Source organism: Stenella coeruleoalba, assembly GCF_951394435.1.
Source record: "Stenella coeruleoalba genome assembly, chromosome: 5".
Classification (NCBI taxonomy): domain Eukaryota; kingdom Metazoa; phylum Chordata; class Mammalia; order Artiodactyla; family Delphinidae; genus Stenella; species Stenella coeruleoalba.
In genome coordinates, this window is record NC_137150.1 from 35264908 (window position 1) to 35281513 (window position 16606).

The window sequence follows — 16606 nt, forward strand, 5'->3', positions numbered from 1 at the left end:
CCCGTGTTCGGGAGGACTTTTGAAAGATGGGCAATCCAACGGTGCAACAAAGAGAGCAGTGTTTTGCCTTGAATTCACTCTTCGTTCCAAGAGACGATGCGAAGGGCGTAGGTGCCTGTACGTCGGTAGGTCGCCTAAGACGTGACAACCGGTACACATGGTGTTGCCGTGAGACGTGCTGAGGGCGCGGGAGTCCCAGGAGTCCTGAAAAGCCCACTAGCGTTTAGCCACTGCTTTGAGTAGGGCTCCCTGGGAAATGCTGCACGCCTGCCTGGCATTTGTGGATGCAATTCCTGGACCTTGCCTTCAGCTTGGCGCTCAGTGTCGTGTTCCTTCTGTGTAAAGGCGGCTCTGGGATGCCCCAGGAATGGAAGCGGAAACCCAACCACCGCTCTCAAGAAAATTCCACTTTCCTTCCAAAGACATTCCAGCATGCAAGAATGGACTGACAGAGCACTGTATTTCAGGCAGCTTTCACGCTGAACGATCCTTCTTTCCCGTTGGGAGGTACTACAGTTCTCTAAGGGTCCCGGTCTCAGAGTTGCACACAGCCCACGTGCGTATAGTTTCTCAGGAACCGAAGGGGACCCCAGGAGGACGGTGGCACCTTCTCTGAATAGGTTTGTAGCCAGGGAGTTGGTTGTGCGCAGTGCGAATGGCATGAACTCTTAAAGGTGCTAGGTATCAGATTTAGGTGCTCCCTGAACCTGCCAAAAGCCTAGCAGTGTTCGGGGGGGAAACTGTCCATTTTCCAGACTGCATCAAAGGTCGAGTTACAGCTTGCCAGGAAGAGCCGGTAGGTAAGTACACCCAGAATGAACACTATGCACCGTGTCTCACATGGCTCCTAAGCGTCAGCAGTGGGAGCCCCTGGCATGCCACCTAGGACCTTCTACACCTCTGTTCAGGGGCACTTTTGAATGTCGTGGCTATCTAGCTCTACAGCAAAGAGGAGACTTTGTCGCTTCTCAGTCTGCATTCAAAGAGGTGATCCGGAGGACTTTGACAGCGGAAAGGTGCTCAGGGGGCCAAGAAGAGTCTCGGTACACAGTGTTCTTCCAAGGGACGTGGTGAGGCAGCGGGGACCCTAGGAAAGGCATACTAACTTCAATGCACTACTCGCCTAAGGTTTCCTGGAAAACCTCTGCACGCGTCAATTCGTGGAGGGAATACCTGAACCTCACTTGCGTCATTGTGGAACAGTAGAGTGTTCCGTTGATGGATAGAGGGCGCCCGGAGGCCTCCTGCACGGCGTAGTAAACAGAGTGTTTCTCTAGGCAAACTCCCTTCCCCGCACATAGTCATTCTACTTGTGAAGAGAACACGAGGAACCGCACTGTTTCTCAGGACACTTTGAGGCCGCACTTTCAGCTCTCCCGCCGGGAAAATAATGCTCTTGGCTTTAGGTAACCAATATCAAAATTGAACCCAGCACATGCACTTGTAGTTTCTGACCAACAGAAAGAGACTCAAGCAGCACCCTGGACCTTCGCTGATAAGACTTTGGCACCAGGGTAGTCCTGCGTGGGCTGAATGGCCTCAACGACGTAATTCCCGGGGATGGGCCAAACTGTCCTTGTGTCTTACAAAACCCGGGGTAGCGTTCAGGGGCAAATTGTACGTTTGTCAGGCTGCCTCTGAAGTCGACATCTGCTTGGCAGAGAGAGAGAGAGAGAGAGAGGGAGAGGGAGAGAGAGAGAGAGAGGGGCGGCAGGGAAGTGTTCCCAGCATGAACCGTAAACACAGTGTCTCTTCATAGCAGCAGTGGTTCAGCCGTGGGGATCATTGACATAACACCGAAGACCTGCTAGGCCTGTGTTGGGGAGGACTTTTGAAAGCTCGGCATTCTAGACGGGCAGCGAAGGGAGCAGAGTGTCGCCTTTCATTCTTCTTGCAGAGAAACGATCCGAAGGGCCCAGGTACCTGTATTTGGTTGGGTCCCCTAAGAATTGGGTACACATTGGGTACACAGTGTTTTTCCATGCGAGGTGGTGAGGACCCAGGAGTCCTAGGAGTCCTGAACCAGCACCCTCGCGTCAAGCCACTGCTTTGACTAAGGCTTCTGGGCAAATGCTGCATGCCTGCAGGCACTGTGGATGCCGTTCCCGGACCTTGTTTGGATCTTCGTGACCAGTGTGGTCTGCCCTTTATGCGAAGGGGGCTCTGGCATGCCTCAGGCAAGGAAGTGGAAAGACCTTTCTTCTTTCTTGCATAGCACCCTTTCCTTTGACACACGTTCCAGCATGCAAGGGAAGACTAGCGGAACGCTGTGTTTAGGCACCTTTGAGGCTACGAGGATTCTTCGTTCAACTAGGGACAATCCAACGTTTCTCCTAAGGTCCCGGCATCAAAGTTGAACGCAGCCCCACGTACGTGTGGTTTCTCAAGCACCAGAAGAGACACAAGAAGCACTGTGGTACCTTCTCAGAATAATATCTTGCGCAGGGAGATGAGCACTGTCCGAGTGACATAGGCGTTTTAAGGCGCTAGCTAGATCTGGGTGTCCTTGAACCTGCCAAAAGACTAGCAGGCTTCAGGAGGAAACCGTTCGTTTTCCGGACGGCATGTAAAGTCGAGTTTCTGCTGGGCAGGGAGAGACGGCAGGTATGTAAGCGGAGAATGAACAGTCAGCACAGAGCTTGTTACATTGCAGCTCAGGGTCAGCCCTGAGAGCCACTGGCATCACACCGAAGACTTTCCAGAACTCGGGTCGGGGCACAGTTGAAAGACTTGTCAATCTCTCTATCCAACGAAGGCAACAGTTTGCTGCCTTTCACACTGCGTTCCAAGAGGTGATCCGGAGGTACCTGAGTCGCCGAACGGTGCTCAATCGGTCAACGGGAGTCATTGAGTGCACAGTGTTCCTCCAAAGGGACATGGTGGGGCAGAGGGAGTCCTGGGAGAAGCATTCCAGCGTTAATGCGCTGCTTTCCCTAAGGGTTCATGGAAATCGTTTGTACACGTCAAGTCGTGCGTGGAAACCCTGCCATTACGTTGAGCCTGGGGGACAGGTCTGGCTTTCCCGTTATGTGAACAAGGGCTGCTGGAGGCCTCCTGTAACGAGTAGGAAACTGTCTGTTAGCCTAGGAAACCTGCCGTTCAATCACTCGGCATTACCACTGTGAAGAGGGCACGGGCAACAACGCTGTTTTTCACTTAAATCTGAGGCCGCAAGTGTCCTGCTTTCCCGTTGGGAAAATAATGCTTTTCTCATTAGGCCCCTCGGTCAGACTTGACGCAGCACACGTACGTGTAGCTTCTGACCGGCGAAAAGAGACTCAAGGAGCACCCTGGACCTTCCCTGATAAAACTTCGGCACACAGGGAGCTGAAAGGCGTGACCGACGTAATTCCTTAGGTGAGGCCAAAAAGTGTCCTTGTATCCTACCAGAGCTCAGGCAGTGTTGCAGGGGCAACACGTCCGTTTGTCAGGCTGCGCCTAAAGTCGACGGTCTGCTTGGCAAGCGAGGGCAGCTTCGTGTTCCCAGTGCGAACGCTAAGCAGGGGGTGTTTTCATTGCCGTCCTGGTTCAGCAGCGGGGACCGCTTGCGGTCCACCTAAGACCTGCCAGACCCGTGTTCGGGAGGACTTTTGAAAGATGGGCAATCCAACGGTGCCACAAAGAGAGCAGTGTTTTGCCTTGAATTCACTCTTCGTTCCAAGAGACGATGCGAAGGGCCTAGGTGCCTGTACGTCGGTACGTCGCCTAAGACGTGACAACCGGTACACATGGTGTTGCCGTGAGACGTGGTGAGGGCGCGGGAGTCCCAGGAGTCCTGAAAAGCCCACTAGCGTTTAGCCACTGCTTTGAGTAGGGCTCCCTGGGAAATGCTGCACGCCTGCCTGGCATTTGTGGATGCAATTCCTGGACCTTGCCTTCAGCTTGGCGCTCAGTGTCGTGTTCCTTCTGTGTAAAGGCGGCTCTGGGATGCCCCAGGAATGGAAGTGGAAACCCAACCACCGCTCTCAAGAAAATTCCACTTTCCTTCCAAAGACATTCCAGCATGCAAGAATGGACTGACAGAGCACTGTATTTCAGGCAGCTTTCACGCTGAACGATCCTTCTTTCCCGTTGGGAGGTACTACAGTTCTCTAAGGGTCCCGGTCTCAGAGTTGCACACAGCCCACGTGCGTATAGTTTCTCAGGAACCGAAGGGGACCCCAGGAGGACGGTGGCACCTTCTCTGAATAGGTTTGTAGCCAGGGAGTTGGTTGTGCGCTGTGCGAATGGCATGAACTCTTAAAGGTGCTAGGTATCAGATTTAGGTGCTCCCTGAACCTGCCAAAAGCCTAGCAGTGTTCGGGGGGGAAACTGTCCATTTTCCAGACTGCATCAAAGGTCGAGTTACAGCTTGCCAGGAAGAGCCGGTAGGTAAGTACACCCAGAATGAACACTACGCACCGTGTCTCACATGGCTCCTCAGCGTCAGCAGTGAGAGCCCCTGGCATGCCACCTAGGACCTTCTACACCTCTGTTCAGGGGCACTTTTGAATGTCGTGGCTATCTAGCTCTACAGCAAAGAGGAGACTTTGTCGCTTCTCAGTCTGCATTCAAAGAGGTGATCCGGAGGACTTTGACAGCGGAAAGGTGCTCAGGGGGCCAAGAAGAGTCTCGGTACACAGTGTTCTTCCAAGGGACGTGGTGAGGCAGCGGGGACCCTAGGAAAGGCATACTAACTTCAATGCACTACTCGCCTAAGGTTTCCTGGAAAACCTCTGCACGCGTCAGGTATTCGTGGAGGGAATACCTGAACCTCACTTGGGTCGTTGTGGAACAGTAGAGTGTTCCGTTGATGGATAGAGGGCGCCCGGAGGCCTCCTGCACGGTGTAGTAAACAGAGTGTTTCTCTAGGCAAACTCCCTTTCCCCGCACATAGCCATTCTACTTGTGAAGAGAACACGAGGAACCGCACTGTTTCTCAGGACACTTTGAGGCCGCACTTTCAGCTCTCCCGCCGGGAAAATAATGCTCTTGGCTTTAGGTAACCAATATCAAAATTGAACCCAGCACATGCACTTGTAGTTTCTGACCAACAGAAAGAGACTCAAGCAGCACCCTGGACCTTCGCTGATAAGACTTTGGCACCAGGGTAGTCCTGCGTGGGCTGAATGGCCTCAACGACGTAATTCCCGGGGATGGGCCAAACTGTCCTTGTGTCTTACAAAACCCGGGGTAGCGTTCAGGGGCAAATTGTACGTTTGTCAGGCTGCCTCTGAAGTCGACCTTCTGCTTGGCAGAGAGAGAGAGAGAGAGAGAGAGAGAGAGAGGGAGAGAGAGAGAGAGGGGCGGCAGGGAAGTGTTCCCAGCATGAACCGTAAACACAGTGTCTCTTCATAGCAGCAGTGGTTCAGCCGTGGGGATCATTGACATAACACCGAAGACCTGCTAGGCCTGTGTTGGGGAGGACTTTTGAAAGCTCGGCAGTCTAGACGGGCAGCGAAGGGAGCAGAGTGTCGCCTTTCATTCTTCTTGCAGAGAAACGATCCGAAGGGCCCAGGTACCTGTATTTGGTTGGGTCCCCTAAGAATTGGGTACACATTGGGTACACAGTGTTTTTCCATGCGAGGTGGTGAGGACCCAGGAGTCCTAGGAGTCCTGAACCAGCACCCTCGCGTCAAGCCACTGCTTTGACTAAGGCTTCTGGGCAAATGCTGCATGCCTGCAGGCACTGTGGATGCCGTTCCCGGACCTTGTTTGGATCTTCGTGACCAGTGTGGTCTGCCCTTTATGCGAAGGGGGCTCTGGCACGCCTCAGGCAAGGAAGTGGAAAGACCTTTCTTCTTTCTTGCATAGCACCCTTTCCTTTGACACACGTTCCAGCATGCAAGGGAAGACTAGCGGAACGCTGTGTTTAGGCACCTTTGAGGCTACGAGGATTCTTCGTTCAACTAGGGACAATCCAACGTTTCTCCTAAGGTCCCGGCATCAAAGTTGAACGCAGCCCCACGTACGTGTGGTTTCTCAAGCACCAGAAGAGACACAAGAAGCACTGTGGTACCTTCTCAGAATAATATCTTGCGCAGGGAGATGAGCACTGTCCGAGTGACATAGGCGTTTTAAGGCGCTAGCTAGATCTGGGTGTCCTTGAACCTGCCAAAAGACTAGCAGGCTTCAGGAGGAAACCGTTCGTTTTCCGGACGGCATGTAAAGTCGAGTTTCTGCTGGGCAGGGAGAGACGGCAGGTATGTAAGCGGAGAATGAACAGTCAGCACAGAGCTTGTTACATTGCAGCTCAGGGTCAGCCCTGAGAGCCACTGGCATCACACCGAAGACTTTCCAGAACTCGGGTCGGGGCACAGTTGAAAGACTTGTCAATCTCTCTATCCAACGAAGGCAACAGTTTGCTGCCTTTCACACTGCGTTCCAAGAGGTGATCCGGAGGTACCTGAGTCGCCGAACGGTGCTCAATCGGTCAACGGGAGTCATTGAGTGCACAGTGTTCCTCCAAAGGGACATGGTGGGGCAGAGGGAGTCCTGGGAGAAGCATTCCAGCGTTAATGCGCTGCTTTCCCTAAGGGTTCATGGAAATCGTTTGTACACGTCAAGTCGTGCGTGGAAACCCTGCCATTACGTTGAGCCTGGGGGACAGGTCTGGCTTTCCCGTTATGTGAACAAGGGCTGCTGGAGGCCTCCTGTAACGAGTAGGAAACTGTCTGTTAGCCTAGGAAACCTGCCGTTCAATCACTCGGCATTACCACTGTGAAGAGGGCACGGGCAACAACGCTGTTTTTCACTTAAATCTGAGGCCGCAAGTGTCCTGCTTTCCCGTTGGGAAAATAATGCTTTTCTCATTAGGCCCCTCGGTCAGACTTGACGCAGCACACGTACGTGTAGCTTCTGACCGGCGAAAAGAGACTCAAGGAGCACCCTGGACCTTCCCTGATAAAACTTCGGCACACAGGGAGCTGAAAGGCGTGACCGACGTAATTCCTTAGGTATGGCCAAAAAGTGTCCTTGTATCCTACCAGAGCTCAGGCAGTGTTGCAGGGGCAACACGTCCGTTTGTCAGGCTGCGCCTAAAGTCGACGGTCTGCTTGGCAAGCGAGGGCAGCTTCGTGTTCCCAGTGCGAACGCTAAGCAGGGGGTGTTTTCATTGCCGTCCTGGTTCAGCAGCGGGGACCGCTTGCGGTCCACCTAAGACCTGCCAGACCCGTGTTCGGGAGGACTTTTGAAAGATGGGCAATCCAACGGTGCCACAAAGAGAGCAGTGTTTTGCCTTGAATTCACTCTTCGTTCCAAGAGACGATGCGAAGGGCCTAGGTGCCTGTACGTCGGTACGTCGCCTAAGACGTGACAACCGGTACACATGGTGTTGCCGTGAGACGTGGTGAGGGCGCGGGAGTCCCAGGAGTCCTGAAAAGCCCACTAGCGTTTAGCCACTGCTTTGAGTAGGGCTCCCTGGGAAATGCTGCACGCCTGCCTGGCATTTGTGGATGCAATTCCTGGACCTTGCCTTCAGCTTGGCGCTCAGTGTCGTGTTCCTTCTGTGTAAAGGCGGCTCTGGGATGCCCCAGGAATGGAAGTGGAAACCCAACCACCGCTCTCAAGAAAATTCCACTTTCCTTCCAAAGACATTCCAGCATGCAAGAATGGACTGACAGAGCACTGTATTTCAGGCAGCTTTCACGCTGAACGATCCTTCTTTCCCGTTGGGAGGTACTACAGTTCTCTAAGGGTCCCGGTCTCAGAGTTGCACACAGCCCACGTGCGTATAGTTTCTCAGGAACCGAAGGGGACCCCAGGAGGACGGTGGCACCTTCTCTGAATAGGTTTGTAGCCAGGGAGTTGGTTGTGCGCTGTGCGAATGGCATGAACTCTTAAAGGTGCTAGGTATCAGATTTAGGTGCTCCCTGAACCTGCCAAAAGCCTAGCAGTGTTCGGGGGGGAAACTGTCCATTTTCCAGACTGCATCAAAGGTCGAGTTACAGCTTGCCAGGAAGAGCCGGTAGGTAAGTACACCCAGAATGAACACTACGCACCGTGTCTCACATGGCTCCTCAGCGTCAGCAGTGAGAGCCCCTGGCATGCCACCTAGGACCTTCTACACCTCTGTTCAGGGGCACTTTTGAATGTCGTGGCTATCTAGCTCTACAGCAAAGAGGAGACTTTGTCGCTTCTCAGTCTGCATTCAAAGAGGTGATCCGGAGGACTTTGACAGCGGAAAGGTGCTCAGGGGGCCAAGAAGAGTCTCGGTACACAGTGTTCTTCCAAGGGACGTGGTGAGGCAGCGGGGACCCTAGGAAAGGCATACTAACTTCAATGCACTACTCGCCTAAGGTTTCCTGGAAAACCTCTGCACGCGTCAGGTATTCGTGGAGGGAATACCTGAACCTCACTTGGGTCGTTGTGGAACAGTAGAGTGTTCCGTTGATGGATAGAGGGCGCCCGGAGGCCTCCTGCACGGTGTAGTAAACAGAGTGTTTCTCTAGGCAAACTCCCTTTCCCCGCACATAGCCATTCTACTTGTGAAGAGAACACGAGGAACCGCACTGTTTCTCAGGACACTTTGAGGCCGCACTTTCAGCTCTCCCGCCGGGAAAATAATGCTCTTGGCTTTAGGTAACCAATATCAAAATTGAACCCAGCACATGCACTTGTAGTTTCTGACCAACAGAAAGAGACTCAAGCAGCACCCTGGACCTTCGCTGATAAGACTTTGGCACCAGGGTAGTCCTGCATGGGCTGAATGGCCTCAACGACGTAATTCCCGGGGATGGGCCAAACTGTCCTTGTGTCTTACAAAACCCGGGGTAGCGTTCAGGGGCAAATTGTACGTTTGTCAGGCTGCCTCTGAAGTCGACCTTCTGCTTGGCAGAGAGAGAGAGAGAGAGAGAGAGAGAGAGAGAGAGAGAGGGAGAGAGAGAGAGAGGGGCGGCAGGGAAGTGTTCCCAGCATGAACCGTAAACACAGTGTCTCTTCATAGCAGCAGTGGTTCAGCCGTGGGGATCATTGACATAACACCGAAGACCTGCTAGGCCTGTGTTGGGGAGGACTTTTGAAAGCTCGGCAGTCTAGACGGGCAGCGAAGGGAGCAGAGTGTCGCCTTTCATTCTTCTTGCAGAGAAACGATCCGAAGGGCCCAGGTACCTGTATTTGGTTGGGTCCCCTAAGAATTGGGTACACATTGGGTACACAGTGTTTTTCCATGCGAGGTGGTGAGGACCCAGGAGTCCTAGGAGTCCTGAACCAGCACCCTCGCGTCAAGCCACTGCTTTGACTAAGGCTTCTGGGCAAATGCTGCATGCCTGCAGGCACTGTGGATGCCGTTCCCGGACCTTGTTTGGATCTTCGTGACCAGTGTGGTCTGCCCTTTATGCGAAGGGGGCTCTGGCACGCCTCAGGCAAGGAAGTGGAAAGACCTTTCTTCTTTCTTGCATAGCACCCTTTCCTTTGACACACGTTCCAGCATGCAAGGGAAGACTAGCGGAACGCTGTGTTTAGGCACCTTTGAGGCTACGAGGATTCTTCGTTCAACTAGGGACAATCCAACGTTTCTCCTAAGGTCCCGGCATCAAAGTTGAACGCAGCCCCACGTACGTGTGGTTTCTCAAGCACCAGAAGAGACACAAGAAGCACTGTGGTACCTTCTCAGAATAATATCTTGCGCAGGGAGATGAGCACTGTCCGAGTGACATAGGCGTTTTAAGGCGCTAGCTAGATCTGGGTGTCCTTGAACCTGCCAAAAGACTAGCAGGCTTCAGGAGGAAACCGTTCGTTTTCCAGACGGCATGTAAAGTCGAGTTTCTGCTGGGCAGGGAGAGACGGCAGGTATGTAAGCGGAGAATGAACAGTCAGCACAGAGCTTGTTACATTGCAGCTCAGGGTCAGCCCTGAGAGCCACTGGCATCACACCGAAGACTTTCCAGAACTCGGGTCGGGGCACAGTTGAAAGACTTGTCAATCTCTCTATCCAACGAAGGCAACAGTTTGCTGCCTTTCACACTGCGTTCCAAGAGGTGATCCGGAGGTACCTGAGTCGCCGAACGGTGCTCAATCGGTCAACGGGAGTCATTGAGTGCACAGTGTTCCTCCAAAGGGACATGGTGGGGCAGAGGGAGTCCTGGGAGAAGCATTCCAGCGTTAATGCGCTGCTTTCCCTAAGGGTTCATGGAAATCGTTTGTACACGTCAAGTCGTGCGTGGAAACCCTGCCATTACGTTGAGCCTGGGGGACAGGTCTGGCTTTCCCGTTATGTGAACAAGGGCTGCTGGAGGCCTCCTGTAACGAGTAGGAAACTGTCTGTTAGCCTAGGAAACCTGCCGTTCAATCACTCGGCATTACCACTGTGAAGAGGGCACGGGCAACAACGCTGTTTTTCACTTAAATCTGAGGCCGCAAGTGTCCTGCTTTCCCGTTGGGAAAATAATGCTTTTCTCATTAGGCCCCTCGGTCAGACTTGACGCAGCACAAGTACGTGTAGCTTCTGACCGGCGAAAAGAGACTCAAGGAGCACCCTGGACCTTCCCTGATAAAACGTCGGCACACAGGGAGCTGAAAGGCGTGACCGACGTAATTCCTTAGGTGAGGCCAAAAAGTGTCCTTGTATCGTACCAGAGCTCAGGCAGTGTTGCAGGGGCAACAAGTCCGTTTGTCAGGCTGCGCCTAAAGTCGACGGTCTGCTTGGCAAGCGAGGGCAGCTTCGTGTTCCCAGTGCGAACGCTAAGCAGGGGGTGTTTTCATTGCCGTCCTGGTTCAGCAGCGGGGACCGCTTGCGGTCCACCTAAGACCTGCCAGACCCGTGTTCGGGAGGACTTTTGAAAGATGGGCAATCCAACGGTGCCACAAAGAGAGCAGTGTTTTGCCTTGAATTCACTCTTCGTTCCAAGAGACGATGCGAAGGGCCTAGGTGCCTGTACGTCGGTACGTCGCCTAAGACGTGACAACCGGTACACATGGTGTTGCCGTGAGACGTGGTGAGGGCGCGGGAGTCCCAGGAGTCCTGAAAAGCCCACTACCGTTTAGCCACTGCTTTGAGTAGGGCTCCCTGGGAAATGCTGCACGCCTGCCTGGCATTTGTGGATGCAATTCCTGGACCTTGCCTTCAGCTTGGCGCTCAGTGTCGTGTTCCTTCTGTGTAAAGGCGGCTCTGGGATGCCCCAGGAATGGAAGTGGAAACCCAACCACCGCTCTCAAGAAAATTCCACTTTCCTTCCAAAGACATTCCAGCATGCAAGAATGGACTGACAGAGCACTGTATTTCAGGCAGCTTTCACGCTGAACGATCCTTCTTTCCCGTTGGGAGGTACTACAGTTCTCTAAGGGTCCCGGTCTCAGAGTTGCACACAGCCCACGTGCGTATAGTTTCTCAGGAACCGAAGGGGACCCCAGGAGGACGGTGGCACCTTCTCTGAATAGGTTTGTAGCCAGGGAGTTGGTTGTGCGCTGTGCGAATGGCATGAACTCTTAAAGGTGCTAGGTATCAGATTTAGGTGCTCCCTGAACCTGCCAAAAGCCTAGCAGTGTTCGGGGGGGAAACTGTCCATTTTCCAGACTGCATCAAAGGTCGAGTTACAGCTTGCCAGGAAGAGCCGGTAGGTAAGTACACCCAGAATGAACACTACGCACCGTGTCTCACATGGCTCCTCAGCGTCAGCAGTGAGAGCCCCTGGCATGCCACCTAGGACCTTCTACACCTCTGTTCAGGGGCACTTTTGAATGTCGTGGCTATCTAGCTCTACAGCAAAGAGGAGACTTTGTCGCTTCTCAGTCTGCATTCAAAGAGGTGATCCGGAGGACTTTGACAGCGGAAAGGTGCTCAGGGGGCCAAGAAGAGTCTCGGTACACAGTGTTCTTCCAAGGGACGTGGTGAGGCAGCGGGGACCCTAGGAAAGGCATACTAACTTCAATGCACTACTCGCCTAAGGTTTCCTGGAAAACCTCTGCACGCGTCAGGTATTCGTGGAGGGAATACCTGAACCTCACTTGGGTCGTTGTGGAACAGTAGAGTGTTCCGTTGATGGATAGAGGGCGCCCGGAGGCCTCCTGCACGGTGTAGTAAACAGAGTGTTTCTCTAGGCAAACTCCCTTTCCCCGCACATAGCCATTCTACTTGTGAAGAGAACACGAGGAACCGCACTGTTTCTCAGGACACTTTGAGGCCGCACTTTCAGCTCTCCCGCCGGGAAAATAATGCTCTTGGCTTTAGGTAACCAATATCAAAATTGAACCCAGCACATGCACTTGTAGTTTCTGACCAACAGAAAGAGACTCAAGCAGCACCCTGGACCTTCGCTGATAAGACTTTGGCACCAGGGTAGTCCTGCGTGGGCTGAATGGCCTCAACGACGTAATTCCCGGGGATGGGCCAAACTGTCCTTGTGTCTTACAAAACCCGGGGTAGCGTTCAGGGGCAAATTGTACGTTTGTCAGGCTGCCTCTGAAGTCGACCTTCTGCTTGGCAGAGAGAGAGAGAGAGAGAGAGAGAGAGAGAGGGAGAGAGAGAGAGAGGGGCGGCAGGGAAGTGTTCCCAGCATGAACCGTAAACACAGTGTCTCTTCATAGCAGCAGTGGTTCAGCCGTGGGGATCATTGACATAACACCGAAGACCTGCTAGGCCTGTGTTGGGGAGGACTTTTGAAAGCTCGGCAGTCTAGACGGGCAGCGAAGGGAGCAGAGTGTCGCCTTTCATTCTTCTTGCAGAGAAACGATCCGAAGGGCCCAGGTACCTGTATTTGGTTGGGTCCCCTAAGAATTGGGTACACATTGGGTACACAGTGTTTTTCCATGCGAGGTGGTGAGGACCCAGGAGTCCTAGGAGTCCTGAACCAGCACCCTCGCGTCAAGCCACTGCTTTGACTAAGGCTTCTGGGCAAATGCTGCATGCCTGCAGGCACTGTGGATGCCGTTCCCGGACCTTGTTTGGATCTTCGTGACCAGTGTGGTCTGCCCTTTATGCGAAGGGGGCTCTGGCACGCCTCAGGCAAGGAAGTGGAAAGACCTTTCTTCTTTCTTGCATAGCACCCTTTCCTTTGAGACACGTTCCAGCATGCAAGGGAAGACTAGCGGAACGCTGTGTTTAGGCACCTTTGAGGCTACGAGGATTCTTCGTTCAACTAGGGACAATCCAACGTTTCTCCTAAGGTCCCGGCATCAAAGTTGAACGCAGCCCCACGTACGTGTGGTTTCTCAAGCACCAGAAGAGACACAAGAAGCACTGTGGTACCTTCTCAGAATAATATCTTGCGCAGGGAGATGAGCACTGTCCGAGTGACATAGGCGTTTTAAGGCGCTAGCTAGATCTGGGTGTCCTTGAACCTGCCAAAAGACTAGCAGGCTTCAGGAGGAAACCGTTCGTTTTCCGGACGGCATGTAAAGTCGAGTTTCTGCTGGGCAGGGAGAGACGGCAGGTATGTAAGCGGAGAATGAACAGTCAGCACAGAGCTTGTTACATTGCAGCTCAGGGTCAGCCCTGAGAGCCACTGGCATCACACCGAAGACTTTCCAGAACTCGGGTCGGGGCACAGTTGAAAGACTTGTCAATCTCTCTATCCAACGAAGGCAACAGTTTGCTGCCTTTCACACTGCGTTCCAAGAGGTGATCCGGAGGTACCTGAGTCGCCGAACGGTGCTCAATCGGTCAACGGGAGTCATTGAGTGCACAGTGTTCCTCCAAAGGGACATGGTGGGGCAGAGGGAGTCCTGGGAGAAGCATTCCAGCGTTAATGCGCTGCTTTCCCTAAGGGTTCATGGAAATCGTTTGTACACGTCAAGTCGTGCGTGGAAACCCTGCCATTACGTTGAGCCTGGGGGACAGGTCTGGCTTTCCCGTTATGTGAACAAGGGCTGCTGGAGGCCTCCTGTAACGAGTAGGAAACTGTCTGTTAGCCTAGGAAACCTGCCGTTCAATCACTCGGCATTACCACTGTGAAGAGGGCACGGGCAACAACGCTGTTTTTCACTTAAATCTGAGGCCGCAAGTGTCCTGCTTTCCCGTTGGGAAAATAATGCTTTTCTCATTAGGCCCCTCGGTCAGACTTGACGCAGCACACGTACGTGTAGCTTCTGACCGGCGAAAAGAGACTCAAGGAGCACCCTGGACCTTCCCTGATAAAACTTCGGCACACAGGGAGCTGAAAGGCGTGACCGACGTAATTCCTTAGGTGAGGCCAAAAAGTGTCCTTGTATCCTACCAGAGCTCAGGCAGTGTTGCAGGGGCAACACGTCCGTTTGTCAGGCTGCGCCTAAAGTCGACGGTCTGCTTGGCAAGCGAGGGCAGCTTCGTGTTCCCAGTGCGAACGCTAAGCAGGGGGTGTTTTCATTGCCGTCCTGGTTCAGCAGCGGGGACCGCTTGCGGTCCACCTAAGACCTGCCAGACCCGTGTTCGGGAGGACTTTTGAAAGATGGGCAATCCAACGGTGCCACAAAGAGAGCAGTGTTTTGCCTTGAATTCACTCTTCGTTCCAAGAGACGATGCGAAGGGCCTAGGTGCCTGTACGTCGGTACGTCGCCTAAGACGTGACAACCGGTACACATGGTGTTGCCGTGAGACGTGGTGAGGGCGCGGGAGTCCCAGGAGTCCTGAAAAGCCCACTAGCGTTTAGCCACTGCTTTGAGTAGGGCTCCCTGGGAAATGCTGCACGCCTGCCTGGCATTTGTGGATGCAATTCCTGGACCTTGCCTTCAGCTTGGCGCTCAGTGTCGTGTTCCTTCTGTGTAAAGGCGGCTCTGGGATGCCCCAGGAATGGAAGTGGAAACCCAACCACCGCTCTCAAGAAAATTCCACTTTCCTTCCAAAGACATTCCAGCATGCAAGAATGGACTGACAGAGCACTGTATTTCAGGCAGCTTTCACGCTGAACGATCCTTCTTTCCCGTTGGGAGGTACTACAGTTCTCTAAGGGTCCCGGTCTCAGAGTTGCACACAGCCCACGTGCGTATAGTTTCTCAGGAACCGAAGGGGACCCCAGGAGGACGGTGGCACCTTCTCTGAATAGGTTTGTAGCCAGGGAGTTGGTTGTGCGCTGTGCGAATGGCATGAACTCTTAAAGGTGCTAGGTATCAGATTTAGGTGCTCCCTGAACCTGCCAAAAGCCTAGCAGTGTTCGGGGGGGAAACTGTCCATTTTCCAGACTGCATCAAAGGTCGAGTTACAGCTTGCCAGGAAGAGCCGGTAGGTAAGTACACCCAGAATGAACACTACGCACCGTGTCTCACATGGCTCCTCAGCGTCAGCAGTGAGAGCCCCTGGCATGCCACCTAGGACCTTCTACACCTCTGTTCAGGGGCACTTTTGAATGTCGTGGCTATCTAGCTCTACAGCAAAGAGGAGACTTTGTCGCTTCTCAGTCTGCATTCAAAGAGGTGATCCGGAGGACTTTGACAGCGGAAAGGTGCTCAGGGGGCCAAGAAGAGTCTCGGTACACAGTGTTCTTCCAAGGGACGTGGTGAGGCAGCGGGGACCCTAGGAAAGGCATACTAACTTCAATGCACTACTCGCCTAAGGTTTCCTGGAAAACCTCTGCACGCGTCAGGTATTCGTGGAGGGAATACCTGAACCTCACTTGGGTCGTTGTGGAACAGTAGAGTGTTCCGTTGATGGATAGAGGGCGCCCGGAGGCCTCCTGCACGGTGTAGTAAACAGAGTGTTTCTCTAGGCAAACTCCCTTTCCCCGCACATAGCCATTCTACTTGTGAAGAGAACACGAGGAACCGCACTGTTTCTCAGGACACTTTGAGGCCGCACTTTCAGCTCTCCCGCCGGGAAAATAATGCTCTTGGCTTTAGGTAACCAATATCAAAATTGAACCCAGCACATGCACTTGTAGTTTCTGACCAACAGAAAGAGACTCAAGCAGCACCCTGGACCTTCGCTGATAAGACTTTGGCACCAGGGTAGTCCTGCATGGGCTGAATGGCCTCAACGACGTAATTCCCGGGGATGGGCCAAACTGTCCTTGTGTCTTACAAAACCCGGGGTAGCGTTCAGGGGCAAATTGTACGTTTGTCAGGCTGCCTCTGAAGTCGACCTTCTGCTTGGCAGAGAGAGAGAGAGAGAGAGAGAGAGAGAGAGAGAGAGAGGGAGAGAGAGAGAGAGGGGCGGCAGGGAAGTGTTCCCAGCATGAACCGTAAACACAGTGTCTCTTCATAGCAGCAGTGGTTCAGCCGTGGGGATCATTGACATAACACCGAAGACCTGCTAGGCCTGTGTTGGGGAGGACTTTTGAAAGCTCGGCAGTCTAGACGGGCAGCGAAGGGAGCAGAGTGTCGCCTTTCATTCTTCTTGCAGAGAAACGATCCGAAGGGCCCAGGTACCTGTATTTGGTTGGGTCCCCTAAGAATTGGGTACACATTGGGTACACAGTGTTTTTCCATGCGAGGTGGTGAGGACCCAGGAGTCCTAGGAGTCCTGAACCAGCACCCTCGCGTCAAGCCACTGCTTTGACTAAGGCTTCTGGGCAAATGCTGCATGCCTGCAGGCACTGTGGATGCCGTTCCCGGACCTTGTTTGGATCTTCGTGACCAGTGTGGTCTGCCCTTTATGCGAAGGGGGCTCTGGCACGCCTCAGGCAAGGAAGTGGAAAGACCTTTCTTCTTTCTTGCATAGCACCCTTTCCTTTGACACACGTTCCAGCATGCAAGGGAAGACTAGCGGAACGCTGTGTTTAGG